We start from the raw sequence: 17,141 nt of genomic DNA, 5'->3' as shown, positions 1-17,141 counted from the left end.
AACAAAAAAAAGACAGCAAAAAAACCTAGAGGGCAAACAGCCAGGTTTTTAGGCCTTTCCTAAAAGCAAGTAGACTAGTAGCTCCCCGGAGTGCCAACGGCAAGGTGTTCCACAGCTGTGGCGCCAGCAGTCCAAAAGAGCGACCTCCAATACGAGCTCTCTTTACACGCGGCACAACCGCCAGAAACAGAGATTCAGATCTGAGGGAGCGAGCCGGTCGGTAGAAGGCAAGTCTCCTTTGGAGATACTGAGCTCCCACAGCATGAAGAGCTTTGTAGGCCAAAGTTAATGCCTTGAAAGCAATCCGTTTGCGGATAGGCAGCCAATGTAAGGTCTGCAAGAGACCAGCAGCACTGGCTCGCCTGTTCAGGCCAAAAATGGCCCTCGCGGCCGCATTCTGCACAACTTGAAGCCGCTGCAGCAGATACTCTGGTAAGCCCAGATAAAGGATGTTGGAATAGTCCAATCTAGAGCCTATCAGAGCCTGCACAGTCAGCTTCCTGTGTTCCTCAGACAGGAGAGGCAAGAACCTCCGCAGCATCTTAAGGAGGCCGAAACATGTGCCCGTCACACCAAGGATCTGGGATCTCAACGTCAGATCCTTGTCCATCTTGACCCCCAGGTTTTTAGCTACCTGAGATGAATAAGACGGAGGGAACATGTTACTAGGCCACCAAGCATGCCTGTCTTGCTCCACAACACACCCAAAGAAGAGTACCTCGGACTTATCAGAATTGCACTTGAGGCTGTTCAGCTGGAACCATTTAAAAACAGCCCGAAGGCAATCCCGAATACTCTCTCCATCGAAGTCTCCTCCCCTCTTACAAGAGAAGAGGAGCTGGGTGTCGTCGGCGTAGGACTTGTATGTTTATGATTTAGTTCACCTTGACCAAGTTATCTATTTTTACCAAGTGCTGATGCTGACAGTGGTCCATGTGGCCCTGTCAGGTGTACATAATCCCTTGTAAATGTTGCCCGTGCCAGTTGACACAATGTATATGGTGTGATTAATATCTGATGTGTCTTGAGAATACAAAGGCTATTTTTGATATACCCTTTGTTTGGAGTTCCTTTTGTGGGGGGCCTCGGATGTTGTTGCTGGTGGGTGCGTGCGCAAATGCTTTACACATTGCCTCCGGTATAAGCCTTACTGCTCGTGCCATGCTACCAAGGGGGTGAGCAGGGGTTATCTTTGGCGTGTAACTCCCTTGCCTTGACTAGAGTGGTGGTTTCTGCCTGGCTTTGGCGCAAGCCTCAGCCAACCAGAAATCCCATTTCTAACAGAACTTTTTACCGATGCCCCCTAGGCAGAATCTAGAACCTTCTGTATGTACTGCGGTGCCCAAGCAACCTTTGGCCGATGACCGGTGGAGCTGCCCTATGCAGCTAAAGAGGAGTTTAGCTTGGGTTCACCCCTCGCCCGTCACCTACCTAGCCGGACGTCGGACACTGTTTTTCCTCGTCTCCCCGTTGTATTTCTTACCCCCTCCACCGTATGTTTATGCTATGCTTTTGTAACTCATGTAACTATTCTCCAGCACCTATTTGGCCATCACCTACACAGCTGGTCTTCTGACATTCTTTTCCTCGTCTCCCCGTGTGTGTCTCCTTCTCTCCCCCTCCTCCTCCCTCTTTTGATCCTTTGATTCAAACTGATGTAACTATATAACCAGTAACTCGCTGATTCAACTGATGTAAATTTCAAAACTGTTTGTACCTACCACTGAGCCTGAGCAACCTTGGCGGATGCCTGGTGGAGCTGTCCCATGCAGCTATAGAGGATTCTGGTCCCTTGGCCGTAACCTACCCAGCCGGTCATCTGACATTGTTTTTCCTCGTCTCTCCGTTATGAGTCTCCTTCTCTCCCCCTTCGATAGAACAATGACAACGCCCCCCTGGGCGGATACCAAACCTGTTTGTACCTATCGCGGAGACTGAGCAACCTTGGCCGATGCCCGGTGGAGCTGTCCTATGCAGCTATAGAGGAGTCTGGCCCCTTGGTCGTCACCCACCCAGCCGGTCATCTGACATTGTTTTCCTCTTCTCCCTGTTTGTGTTTCTTTCACTCCCTCTCCCTCTGTGATTCTTTGATTCAAACTATGTATCCTGTAACTGTCTGATTCAACTGATATAACTATGTATCCTGTAACTTGCTGATCCTCATGTAAAGCGCTCTGATACCTCCGGGTCTAGCCAGCGCTATATAAAACTTTGAAAATAAAATAAAAATAAAAAAATTAACATGACATAACATAACTGTTGTAAATAAATGAAGATATAAAGTAGATGTTAGCCAGGTAATTAATCTAAGTAAGATGTTTATTAGTTGGTTTCAATAAGATAAGTATTAGGTCCCACCAGGAGCTTGATGGATGTTGCTCAGCCCTCACTCACCAACTGACATTCTCCACACACACCAGGCACACACACATTCTATTCACTCTGACATCACGCACACCAACATCCCACGCAGACATCTCACTCATTCTGGCTGAGCAACCTAAAAGGAGATAAATCTAGTTACAACATATCTCCCTTTCTGCACAGGAATTAAACAGAATTGCTTGCAACATAAAGCAATTAAAATTTTGAAAGATACACAAGCAATAAAGCGGACAGTTCATATTAGAAAAGAAAAGAAGAATAGGTAAAGCAAAGAAACAATGTAAAAGGATAAACCATGGAACATGGCACGTATCCCCTTCCCATGGGAAATTTTGAGAGAAAAAGAAGTATAGGAAAAAATAAACAACTTTTGACATCTTTTGACAACTTTTGAAAATCCTATAGTGACATCAAAACATACACCATGAATAAACAAATATACTAACGCATCTTAACACCGGAGCTTTCTTAAAAGCTAAACTAACACATCTTAAAATCTTTGCTTGCTAAACAAGCCATTTAATAATTAATCTTACGCGCCTTACTACCTGCGCCATTTAATAATTAATCTAACGCGAATTACTACCTGCGCCATTTAATACTTAGTCTAACGCGTCTTACTACTTGCGCCATTTAAAACTTAGGCTAACGCATCTTACTACTTGCGCCATTTAATACTTAGTCTAACGCATCTTACTACTTGCACCATTTAATACTTAGTCTAACGCGTCTTACTACCTGCACCATTTAATAATTAATCTAACGCATCTTACTACCTGCGCCATTTAATAATTAATCTAACGCGTCTTACTAGCTGCACCATTTAATACTTACCATAGAGCAATAGAACCAAAGATGGGTACACTGCCCAAAGCGCAATAAAACAAAGATTGGTAATCAGACTATTGCACACTGCAAGAAACAAAACAACTAGTACTGTTACATGGTCACATATAAAGAGTAATGTGAGAGTGAGGAGTATGTAAGGCTTAAGCTGCACACAAATCTAGGGAGAATAAAATCAGTGGAAAGGGTGTGCACTACCAACACTGAATACTGAAAGAATATAATAATTATAAGAAGACCAGCTCCTATACAATAAATCCCCTAAGTAGATGTCCTAGCACCAAGAAAATACTAGCCATTAGAAACAAACTCATAATAACTTAAGCTCTCACTAAGGCACCAAAGCCTGGAAAAAACATAGCACATGAAAAAACTGATCCAGCGCGCTTGACGTAACACACAATGTACCTAAAGAACTATGCATGACACTCATAACTGCAAGGTAACATGAGAAGTAACTCCGGTGCCAAATAACAAAACAGTAAGTAAGCTGTATGCAAACCATTAAACATTTTTCAGGAAGGTAACAATATTATGCAGTAAATAAAGACATATGTGCATTTTACATGGTACTGTAAATGAGAAATAGGTACATATAGTACTACGACAGCAAAATAAATAATGTCAAAATCATCTAAAGTAATTGTTCCATATGTTGAAATCATTTGAAGTAACTGTTCCACATGAAAGCAAGGAGGTGCTGGTGAGCGGTGTCTCACCCGATCTGGAACGGAGTCAGAGAATTCTCAAAATTTATCTTGTGAGCACTTTTAGTCAATATGGGAAAGAATTGTTAAGACACGAACCAAAGTTCGAGGACTCGACCTGCCAACGGAAACCAGTACCTGTCGAGAGCAACTACAGAGAGACTCATCTCCACGATCCAATGCAGAAGAAGTCCCAACAGGAAAACAAAGCAGGAAACTTGAAGGTTGGCAGCAAAATGTATCTTGGTGCGTAACCGCTGCACCGGAATGACCGGAATGGCGGAACGCTTGTTGACGGCGTGCCGGGGGGTTCACTGCACGCCAGTGCAGCAGGACGTCCTATTGGCAGCGCCCACAACGTCATTAAGGAGACTGAAGAACGCATCCTCGGGACAAAGGTAAGTGCGTGCCTGAGCTCGTGGCGCATTTTCAAAATCCAAAATGGGCAGTTGCCAACAAATGTGCGCAACAGAACTAAGGTTAAGACCAAATTTTCAAGAAAAATTAAAACAAGTCTCACCTGACTTAGCCCATCGGTACCAAGCGCACACAGCCAGCCAAAACCGATTAAAACACAGAGAAGGAAATCGGTCGAGCAGGCGGTTTTTTTACTCACAAGACTAACGTATTCAGCAGATTGCACTCTCCTTACTGTACACCCATAAGGAAATAGGCGGGAGACAAACAGTACTTGTGGTAAATAAAGGTAACACTGTTGTTTGATCACTTGCTCCACTAAAGCGCTGACTCCAATTCCAATGTAGTTGGTGCTAGCTGCACAGTGAATATAGTTTCCCCTTAATGAAACGAATTCCAGGTCCAGATAGATCGATAGTTTGCTAGCCTTCATAGTAATAGTCAAAGCTGGGTTGGTACCAAACAGATATGTAAATTTTCACGCCAAGCAGGATAATATCAGCTTAAAAAGGAACGTGAATCGCCCTGGGCAGGCTGTCCAAGTGGTGGAGGACACTGGTGGGACTCAGGAGGGCGTTCTTTTCCTTGTATTTATTTTAAAAGTTGCTATGCCTTTTTTCTTGTATAAATAAAGTTCATTATAAATTGTAAGTTTCCTCACCTCCCATATTCTTGAGGCCAAAACACGTAGGGTTGCTTCAAGACCGTCGCCAACGTGAAAAGTCCTTACCTTCAAAGTAGGCTCGAGCTATCTGTTCCTCCACTCTTCATATGCAGGTAATATCTCTGTCAGCGTTTTTTACACACTAGGGAACTTGTAGCACTTCAGCCTTTGCTTTGTTGGATTTTTATTCACAGTTTGGATCAGTCTGAGGACAGCCATTTATAGAGATTGAGGCGTCTGTCACTTGACTGCATTCTTCCTTTTTATGTCTAAGTCTATACCAGTGCTAGTAATGGGCAAGAAAGACCCCTCATCTCTTGTTTTTACCGCAAACATCTACCTACACGGTATAAGTGCTGCCTTTGAGTTGCTGGCTCAGCTGTGATCAGTCAATCAAGCAGCTTCGCTGTGTAAGTTCCTTGATCTGTGTGAAGTATGAAGTGAAACAGCTGAGCACCAGTAAGTCCACCCCACTCTGAACTGCTGTGCCACATATGTGGCCTAACTACTAGAGCTGTCGACTTTGGAACTGGGAAGCCGGATTCAGGTCCTAGCATGGCTCAGCATCCTGTCATTCTTTGAAATTCACATAATCTCCCCCTAGGCCTAAAAAGGGTGGTTAACACCTGGTTCTCATCTAAAGGGGGACAGCGTTTACAATGCAGTCATCACATCGCAGTTCCTTTACAACAGGGTGATGTTAGGACGTGATTCCTTACAACGCAAGTCATTAGATTGACTTGCTGTAGGGGGCGCTCTAACATAGGGAATAGTATAATTTACTATTCCAACGCCTTCCCCACTGTTGTACAGGCTGGAGTTGGAATAGTAAATTACTATTCCTAAATCTAGCGCGCCCCCTACAGCAATCAATATAATGACTTACGTTGTAAAGGAATGCGTTGTGATAGCATGAGTAGTAACATGCTATATTCCATGTAAAGTACTGTAATACCCTTACACCAAGTTTTCACTATAAAAACTGAAAACAATGCAGTCCACTCATGAGTGGGCATCTGAAAGTAAGGGCTTCAGTGATGTTCACCAGGAGCCCTATGATTTAAAGTTTCGCGTGAGATATCCACGTCAGAACACGCGAGGAAGGAGTACTCTCTGATCCCTAGGAGATTCTAGTCAGTGTTAAAAGTCTCTATGGGTGAATTAATTTTACATCTCCATGAGATAGTGGAGTTACGGAGGGCGCCTACAATGGATTCTTGTAGGGTTGTTACTAACCACCACTTTTTAAAATTATACTTTGTACCCGAGCTACGGTCTTTGCAGCTCAAATATCACATTTAGATATTAGAGGGCTGCCTGCGTGTCCTAGTGATGAACATGTTCCTTTCGCAATATTTATATTCTTGATGAAGGTAATGTAGCAAGCACGGCATACGCATTGCTTTATATCAGTGGTTGTAATCATGCGTGTTCTACATGTGAGAATTATATGCCTGTTTCAGGACAAATAGACATCAGCATATAGTGAGACACATGGAGCAATATGCTTACTTTATGGTACCATTAATAGTAAATACTGTATAGTGAATGGATATTGTCGAGGTGACGGAGGGATTATCATTCTGACTGTTTGCTATATGCCACTAGGTTTCTGGATTTTCGATTTAGATATATATAGGATGTACTCGTTTTCACTTGCTATAAATCCCATGTATTTACAAAGCTTACTGTCACCATTTAGTTTGCATAGCAACCTGAGTCTACATGGCAGGAAATTCCAGAGGTTTTTGACTTTGATACATATAAGGAGGCAGAAACTGATCTTGGCACACTTAAGGTTAATTCATTTTGTATTACTTGGCATGTCCCATTCAAGGGCATCTGGGGCCTCATTTATGAGAAATGACGCATAGCTGCGTGAAAGCAGCGATGCGTCACTTCTCAGTGCGCACTCCTTGCGACATTCCTGATGCGTCATATTTACAGTATGACGCATCATGTCGCAAGGAGTTACAGATACGTCAGTATTTCTGACGTATCTGGAAGCGCAAAAGTGACGCATTGCTGGAGTGTATCACAAAAGTGACGCAACTCCAGCAAGGCGTCCTTTGACATGGGGCAAGCCCCATGTGAAAGGGCCTGCGTCAGTCTTCCGCCTGCTGTGAGGCAGGCGCAAGATTTTGACGCAACGGCGTCCTAAAATTGACGCAGTGAAATCTCATAGATTTCACTGCGTCACTTCCACGAACCTTCCTTGCGTCAATACGCCCCCCCTTGCATACATTATACCTGGCGCAGGTATAATGTGACGTAGGGGTTTACAAAGTGACGCATCTACCTAGATGCGTCACTATGTAAATATGGCGCAACAAGGCGCATTTTTTACGCCACTGGTGCGTCACAAAAAGTGACGCACCGGCCGCGTAAAAGTGACGCACAGCCTCATAAATGAGGCCCCTGGTGTTTTGCCTGCCACAGAGGGGTGATCACATGGCTTTGGGTTTACGACCTGGATGATGTAATATCTGCACCCTTGCTTATTCATTTATTTGTTCATCTTTCTCTCCTTGTAAGTAGGTTACAATTAAGACACACCCATCTATATATTTGTTGTCTTTATATACTTTGAATTAAAGATTCAGATTTTTTTCGTTAAATGTATTTTTTGGGCCATACTATGTCACGTGAAATCCATATATTTTAGTTTTTTGCACCTACTAGTGGGTGAAGGTACCACAATCTTGCATGCCTGTATATTTTTTGATGAATGGTCATTTGTTATTTTAGCCCTGAGGAAGTCAGGAGTGAATGTGCTACAACGATTAAACACATGTTGGCTGAGTAGAGTGTGTCACTTTTGTACATAAACTGCTGTAAAGAACAAGGAAGTACTTGGCAATCGATTAAAAAGACAATGGAAATTTCACGACTCCTTGTTGGACATTTAAACTTTTTCAACATCTGAGTGCTCAGGACAATTTATTATATACATGTTAAGCCTCTTTTGTTTGGGTTATCTTTGAGTTGCCAGGTTGCAAACCCCTGACCTAGAGCACCGAGCTGTGGTTTGACATTCAAGTATTCATTACCCTGATACTTTTTGGAGAACACCCACTTGCCTGACTACTGGCCACCATTTTCAGTAGTGATTTAAATTTTCTATTGGTGGTTCTTGGTTTTCATCAGCAGGAAAACAATAAAAACTATGTGCAAATATATAATTTGTTGTAATATTGCATTGCTTTTCAGCCTCTCAAAGGAAACAAGAGCATGTTTCATATGCTCATTACTTTCAAATTGTTGACTGAACCCCAAATTACATATTCACATTCTTTCATTTTCCTACAAGTCACCACAGCGACAATGTTTGCCTCCACAGATTGCTATGATCATTCTTCAACAAATACGTGAATAGATCTTTTAATAGCTGTAGCATTTCAACAAATCACTTCAAATTGGAGAAATACTGCAAATGTCAGCTTCAAAGCGTGATGGCATGCTGTATGCTTTAATCATAGTTTAGATAAAGCATACTTTTCTATGTCTTTGGCTACTGAGAGAGAAAAAAAATTAATTGCCTGGAACAACAGTTCTTAACAGGTCTAGCCTTATAAATTACACTAAAGTGACTAAAGCGCTGTGATTTCGTTGCATTGATTTTATAGTATACTATAGTTTGGCACAGATAAGATTTAGACAGCATTAAAATGTTTTAATTGTGCTTGCAATACCGTTTTGAAAATGTATGCACATTTTTCTTCCATGGGACCCCTCTTATCAACCATGCACAGTGTGGCAGGCACCATGGGTGTAAGGTTTTCCGCAACCACCCTTTTTTAGGTCGAGCATTTGAGACCTCTTGTATATACTTTAGTATATACTTATTATATACTGAGATGTGTATGTACTTTGTGGGCTCTGGAGATCTACCCTAGGACTTGACTGCTTCCGCTTAGTGACTTTTTTCTGTTCAACTGACTCTATTCAACTGTTGTGATAGAAAACGACCAGCAAAGGTCAGTTAAACACCAGAAGTGCTTTCTACTGAGAGACTTTATTTTTTTTATTTTTCTGACAACTGCCTCTATTTAACTTTCTTGATAGAAAACGACCAGCAGATGTCAGTAAAATACCAGAATCACTTTAGCATTCTCTAGATTTCAGTCCATAGAAATAGTCTTCCACAAGCACCCTTAGACAATACATTTTTAAAAAAAATCTTGTATTTTCAGTGATATGACCACTGAAGGCCCTGATTTTATATTAAAAACTACAGCTTTGGACTATACCATTTCCCGCTGAAAGGCACTATTTTTGTCCATGTGTTTGCATACCTAGTGTGTCACGCAGTTTGGTGCTTACTTTCCCTCCATTTTAAAGAACAGTAGATATTTCAGCACCCTGGCTAATGTGCTGCATATCTAAATACATATAAGGTCCGAAAGGCGAGACCGATTGCATTGCAAATGCTTGTTTCAATGGGAGCCTGCCTGAATGCTTTCCGACCGACATCATAATGAGGCCCTTATTGTTTAAATAATTTTAAAATAATTTTATATCTGAAAACATATTTATTAATGTGAGACTGCATAGTAGGATAAAATCATATTTAAAATGGCAATGAGAGAGATGGAGTTTGACTGCCCTCAAAATGGCTGCCTAGCGCCGATGCTTCTGATTACTTGGGGTAGTTAAGGCAGAAGCAGTCTGCTCTCATTTTGAGGTCCGGGCTATGGATGCCGGTGGCAGAGTGGTGGTTGAGTGATGACGTGAGTCTGTAGACCCAGGGCCGGTCCTGGGATTTTTGCTGCTCTGGGAAAAAGGAAAGATATGAGGGCCCTCTAATTTGCATGAAATATCAGAAGAAGTGGCATCACAGAAGGTGACAGCACAGGACTAATATTCTTCTTTGGCATTGCTGAAGTGACCCAGTGTGGATATCAGTAACATGGATTAAAAGACAAACACATAAATGAAATAAGCCTATCTATTTTAAAGCTGTATTAAGTGGATTACATTAGTCACATTGAACAGAAAAGCTAGGCACATGTCTCACAAAGATGCATTTTCTTACTCGTGTGTAACTGATTGTTTCCAGATTAGGGCATGATAAAAATTCCAGAGGATTGCAGAAAATTAATGTAATGGCATCACCATGGTAACAATTATGCAACAGGGTAAAGTGAAATAAAGTTGATTTCAAATATATGTACCTTTACATTTTAATTTGAAAGCTTTATACTTCACAGATCAGAAGTAAAAAAGGGCAGCCCAGTGCTGCAGAAACAAAGCAAAGCATGTATTGTAGAGTAGCGCCATGCCTCCAAGTGAGGGTACATCAAAGAAGAGTTAAATCACCCCTGTACTGAAAAGGATTTTGAAAATGTGAGTTTTTAGAGTTCTCAAGCTCATACTTCATTTGATTTATTCCTTTCATCTGGATCTTCTACTGCTGCATTTATAATGGAAAAAAAGAAAAAGCAAGTTATGGAATTCAAGGATTTAACAGTAGGGTGCACTACTTACATGTGGTATAAAGAAGCAACTTTAGACCTCCTCTGGTGGAGGTCTGTGCTAGTGAAAGCTACAGTCTTCATATAAATACCTTTTACTGTGACTGGGATAGAAAGTATGATGATGCACTTCCCTTGGAACCATTAGTGAAGCCTCTTGTGAGGATAAGCCAGTGGATAGCTCTGGCGTGAGTGTGTTCACGCAAGAGTGTGTGTTTGTTGCAGCACTGTACCAGTGCTGTTTCTTCCTGCTGCTACAATGAGAGTTTAGGCCTTTGTATCATTTTGACAGAGAAACAATATCAGCAATTAGGTTAGCTTTGAGACTACTTCCGAACAGCTCAGTTTCTTAGCTAGAGACTGGAAGCTGAACCCTTGCTCACTCATCCCTGGAGAATTGGTCTTATATATACTTGGAGCCATTAAGAAGTTCTTGCATATGATTAATGCAGGGCTGTTACTAAAGGGCACTTGCTGTGATGTGAACTAAGGGGGGGGGTTGCTGTGTCGGACCCACTATAGGGAACGCATTATGTGTGTGTATCAGCACTTTGGACTAAAAATAGGGAGTGGGGCTTTGTTTATGGGGGCTTTTCAGAGAGCTGCACTGGCTGACAGAGGTCACAAAGGCTCTGCTGTAAGCATGGGCGAATTTTGCGAATCTCGCGTTCGCGAATTTTGCGGATTTGCGAACGCAATCCGCAAAATCGGCGAATTCTCGCGAATTTGCGGACTTTTTTTTTTTTGTGTTCGCGCGGGTTTCTGCCAGTTCGCGAGGGTTTTGTACAATTTCGCACACGCGAACTTACCTGTCGGGTCGCAAGTTTTGCGAACTTGTTGTTTATACGTGTCCAGCCTGTTTGGGACACTCTTCTTCATCACTGCCACTCTCTGTCACCACTGCCACTCTCTGACTACTCATGCCACCCTCTGGCCCACCCATGCCACCCTCTGTTTCATCACAGCACCCTCTGGTTGTCCAGTCAGTGTACATTATTGTGGTAAAGCAAAGCACACCTTCCCTGCCTCAAGTGACCTGAATTAATTTGGGGCTGATTAATGTGTCACAGAATATTTTTTTAGCTGGCACCTGCTTCCTTAGTGCTTCCTGATTAGTGATCTTTTGCACTTGCTAAGTGCTTTCATTGTTGCAAAATTAGTTACAACACCTGCCCTGCCCCAACTGACAATAATGAATTAGGGGCTGATTAATGGATTTGAACTTCCAGCCTGGCTCCTGCTTGTCTCCCTTAGCTGTAATTCAGGACCTTTGTGGCATATGTGTAACTATTCTGAGGTTCAGAGCAGGGTCACATAATAGTTGCAACTGGCAACTGAACTCTGGAGGGGCCCCTCAGGAAGCACTACAGGAAATGGCTACTAATGATGAGCCTGAACTTTTGAACCTGGTAAGTAGTTTCAGTTTTGCTAAGATCGTATTTCTGCAATTTAGCGCTTATTCGCGGGGCGCGAAGTTGTACTGGGAAGCCGCGAACTCACGCGAACAGTGCGAGCAAGCCATAAAATCCGCTGCTCGCGGATTTGCGGATTTTGCGGGAGATTCGCGAATCTCGCGGATTGCGAATTTACCGAAAATCCGCAAAATCCGCGAGCAAAACGGATTTTCCGCCCATGCTTACTCTGCTGCTGCCCACTTCCCCACCCACTGTTTCCCTTCACCCACCCCTGCACTTCAAGGAATGCCACCACGCCCTTACCAGGGAGGTAAAGACACCTGCGTTAAAAAACATACATTTGTGATGTGACCGGATGAAAGAGAGGCACTGGAGGAGCAGGTGGACGTCCTACCAATGTGACATTTCACAGAGAAGTGGGCCCATGTTTTCGACCTTAGCGCAGGACACTGGGCAGATGCCCACACAGCCCATGCCTAGCGCCGGCCCTACATAGATTAAAATTTGAAGTAGAGGAATTTTTTTGCTCAATTTTATGCTGCTGTCTAACTGGCTCGCCGCTCCCGGTATTTTGCGATTCTGAGGCACGATACATGCTTTTAATGAATTAATGTAGTAGAGAAGACAAGTTTGAGGGATATCCTTTGTGGCATTCGGAATATTAAAATCGTCACACTGAGGGGCATATTAGCAAGAACCTCGTTAAAATTATCATCGTTTTAGCGGCAGGAAACTGCAGCTAAAACGGCGATAATGGGCTTGCTAATATGCCTTATAGAATTCCAATAGAAGCCTAGGTTAGATGTACAGGACATTTAACCTGGACTTCTATTGGAATTCTATAACACATATTAGCAAGCCCATTATCGCCGTTTAGCGGCAGTTTCCTGCCGCTTCAAACTGCGATATTTTTAACGTCGTTTTTGTTGTTATGCCCCCATATCTTTTTCAAATGTGGAAAAAGTACAGCTAATACTTATGCCAAAGGTGCGGCCGTCATTTCCTTTTTATGAGGTGTGATGTATACTTCTATTATATAATGAATGGAGGAGTGGCTGGAAGGAGATATGTGTAGTAGTGCTTTGCAGTGCTCAGGAACATAGCAACAACAACTACATCGAACATTACCTAATTAACACATAAGGGAAATTGTTGCAGCATCTCTATGTGATTGTCACCATATTTGTGCCTGTGATCCAGCTTCCTTTGTATTCTATCAGGCAGGGCTCGAGTCGGGGTACCACGCGGGTGGACGGTGTCCCCCCACTTATTTTACCAGGAGCTCGATAACTAGAGCAAATGGAGCCACACATTCACTCTTTGGCCTCTCTGGGGCGAGATCGGAGCTCATTCAGAACACTGCTCACGCGCAGGCTTCTCTGATGCAATTGCATCTAAGGAGTGAGCGAGGGGAGGCAATGAGTCTGATGGTGCAAGCCACCTTGCGTGACGTCACTTCCTGTCATGACCTCAGCGGCCCCCCACTTCTTTTTTTAGGACTTGTGCCCTGCTACCAGGGAATATTATAACTATCTCATTTGCATTAACATATGCATTGGAGAAATATCAGTGGTGAGTAATAAACCTGCTACCCAGGCAGTTCCCGCCTTTAACAGCCACATTATTCTGGAATTTCTTTACCTGTGGAATTCCTATTGATCATGTTTTGGGGCCTGTTCCTTGCTTTTCAACTAGCAATTGAAGTAAATTCTTACGCTCCTGGAGCCCTATGGGACAGTTTGTCAAAATTAAGCATGGGTGAATTTTGCGAATCTTGCTTTCGCGAATTTTGCGAATTTGCGAACTCGCAATCCGCAAAATCCGCGAATTCTCGCGAATTTGCGGATTTTTTTTTTTGTGTTCGCAAGGATTTCTGCCAGTTTGCAAGGATTTCTGCCAGTTCGCGAGGGTTTTGTACCAGTTCGCAATTGGGAACTTACATGTCGACTCGCAACGGTCACGATTATGTTGTTTCTATGCCTGGTTCATCATCACAGGTTCCCAGCACCCTCTGTTTCACCCCTGCCACCATCTGTTTCACCCATGCCACCCTCTGGTACATCAATGCCACCCTCTGGTTCATCATCACTGTAGATTATGGGAGGAAAAAGCAAGCACACCTGCCTGCTTCAACTGACATGAATTAATTTGGGGTTGATTTATTAATGTGTCACTGTTTTAAAATTCCAGTCTGGCACCTGCTTCCTTATCTGTAATTTGCTTTCTGTTGCAGTGCAATTTTTTTTTCCAGGACCTTTGTGGCCTACTTGTAGCTATTCTATGAGCCTGCTGTGAGGGTCAGAGCAGGGTCATACAATTGTTGCAACTAGCAACTGAACTCTGGAGGGGCCCTTGTCAGGAAGCACTACAGGGAATGGTTACTAATGATGAGTTTGAACTTTTGAACCTGCTGAATGCTTTCACTATTGCAAAACTCGTTTTTCTGCAGAACAGCATTACAGCAACTGTAATGCCCCAAACAAGCTTATATGAGAAAGTTGATTTCTAATTCAAAAGTTATCCAAAGAAAATCAAAGGGCCTCAAATCCAAAAAAGTGCAGGCAAATGTCAACCTGAGGAGTTATTCTGATAAAAATCATCATTTTCAGAAGGTCTATGCTGCTTGCTAGTAGATTTCTTGTGCAGAATTGCAATTTTTGTAATTTTGCGAGTGCGAGATTGATGCTGCCCGCCGCACCTACATGTCCGCAATTGCAAACTTACACCGCACGCCGCAAAATTGTATCAGCAAGAAAAAAAAATCGCTGCGTGCGAATTTGCGGATTTTCGGTACATTCGCGAGCGTTCGCGGATTGCGAATTTACCGAAAATCCGCAAAATCCGCGAGCGGAACGGATTTTCCGCCCATGCTTAGTCAAAATAATAATAGCCTGATATTTTGTGGATTAGCATTTAGTGACTGAAAACAATATCATTGCAAACAGTCTTGCTCACATGTTGGATAGTAAAATGTCTGCAACCCCAAGCCCATAAACCTATTACATCCTATACATTAGCCTCAAATTCTCAGAAGTCTGTATCAGGAGGTGGCAATAAAACACTAAAGAAAGATCTGGTGTCACCCACCAAGTACCTGCCCTTGCTCACTTTGGAAGAGCTGATGGAAGATATCAGGAATTTAAAACCTTTTGCTGTGGATACTGTTGGACTTAGCTCTCTCTGCAAGGTCATCCCTAAACATTTTGCCTTCACCCTCCTTTTTTTCCATGTCCGTTTTTGTTGGCTTTGAGGACTCTGTACACTTTACCACAGCTGACCATAGTAAAGTGTGTGTGCTCTCTCCATTAAACATGGCAAAATTGACTTACACCAGGTGTCTGCAACCAGTTGATTGCTAGCTTGAACCTTCAGAGTATCTCCCATCCTTGGGCTAATTTTTAACTAAGAACTGCAATAGGTGTTGCATTTTCCTTCTAAAATGAAGGAATGGGGAGAGGAGTTGGACTAACGGCTAGGGCGGTCGACCTTGAATCTGAGATACTGGGTTTGAGTCTCGGCAATGACGCTGAACATCCTGTGATTCACTTAATCTCCCCCGCCTAACAAAAAATGAATGTGTCCTCATGTAATGCAACTGGTGCTATGTAAAGAGCTCTTATACCCTATTCGGGTCAAGTTTCCGCTATATAAAACTCTGCAAAAAAATAAAAGGTTATGTTTATTTAAGAGTTGTATCAGCTGGCAGATAGTAGAGCCTGATAACCAGCAGTGCTCCATTCAGATTTATGATAAATGTGGGTCACAATAGTTCAAAACTGAAGCACTGATATATTTAAAAACATCTATATTTAGTTTTGAGGTTAGATCACACAACAAGTAACAGGCCCCCAACAGTGTCATTTATGGCATTGTTTCTTGCTGTTCCACTTTCATGACACAAGCCCCAGTGTGCAGCATACACGTCTTATCAAGAAATACATGCCGCGACAAAGGTAAACTGGCATTTTCTCCTTTTACCATCCTCCCCTGCGGCCACGGCCATTCAACCCTAATAGTAGGAATGTCCTATCAAACTGTGAGACAACACAGAAAACAGCTATGCATGAGGCGTGTCGGAGACCGGGGTATTCATTCTATCCGGGCCCGTCTGTCAAAGGTATGTCACAAAGGGTTCCCAAACGTCCTTGGAGCGCGCGCATTCCTAGGTGCATTAGGTCCCAGTATGCTGTCAGAGCTCCTGGCAATAGGAAATATCTGCTATCCGGACCTGTTTGGTCGGGATCGGCCGCCTCCCCCAGTGTCTCGCCACCCTATGCCTAGCCAGCAGGAGCATTGCAGTGAAGCACTGATGTATTTAACTCTTACATACATGTCCTTCTTAACTCAATAGTGGAGCATGATAACAAAATGATATTTCTGAATGTTTTTAAAAACGAGAGAAAACGACAGTAAGGAGTTAACTTACTATCGAGAGATTAACTGAATGATTTATTTAACTCTTAGTTATCATTTTCTACCTTTTCAAAGTGTCACATTTACAACCAGCAGGCCTCTTATTCTTAGAGGCTGATATACCCAATGCCATATTTAAATTAAAATACAGTCATTTTCGTTTAAATTGAAGAAATTTAAAGTGAAATTTGTATGAAACATTGTCTAAATGTTTTTCTCTACTTTAAACTAAGCTAATTAAGTCCAAATGTTATATGAAGCATGGTTCGTCACTTTAAATTCCTCACATTTAAACAAATGACTGTATTTTCTTGTTCTGAATATGGCACCAGGTCTACATGCCACTGCAGGTAATATGCCTGCTCTTTGTAAAGACACTTTGACATGGGAGAAATTTTAAGTTATGAACTTTATGTAATTCAGATATTTCCCCCCTCTTCAAAATGTTTGTCAGATCAGACTTTACATTAATTGGCTCCTACTTAATATTACCATGCCTTGTGTGATATTGATTTTTTTTATTGTGCTTCTTTTTACAGGTATCTTATTTGTCTTTCAGAGTTTGATGGCACTACTGGTATCTTAACTGTGCATCGTCTCCTCCTGAGAACTTTCATCCCATATCCTCACTCCTCCTCTCTTGGGAAAATTTAATTCCATACCCGTGCATCAGTATTCAATCATTAGTCTTTCCTTTATATTATTCCTCCCATTTTTTTTTAGAGTTTTATATAGCGACCTCGGACCTGGGGAACCAGGTTCGAGTCTCGGCAACGACGCTCAACATCCTGTGATTCTGGGCAAAGCACTTACTCCCCCC

This window comes from Lissotriton vulgaris, chromosome 9, assembly GCF_964263255.1.
Source record: "Lissotriton vulgaris chromosome 9, aLisVul1.2, whole genome shotgun sequence".
Classification (NCBI taxonomy): domain Eukaryota; kingdom Metazoa; phylum Chordata; class Amphibia; order Caudata; family Salamandridae; genus Lissotriton; species Lissotriton vulgaris.
This window is presented reverse-complemented; position numbering follows the sequence as displayed.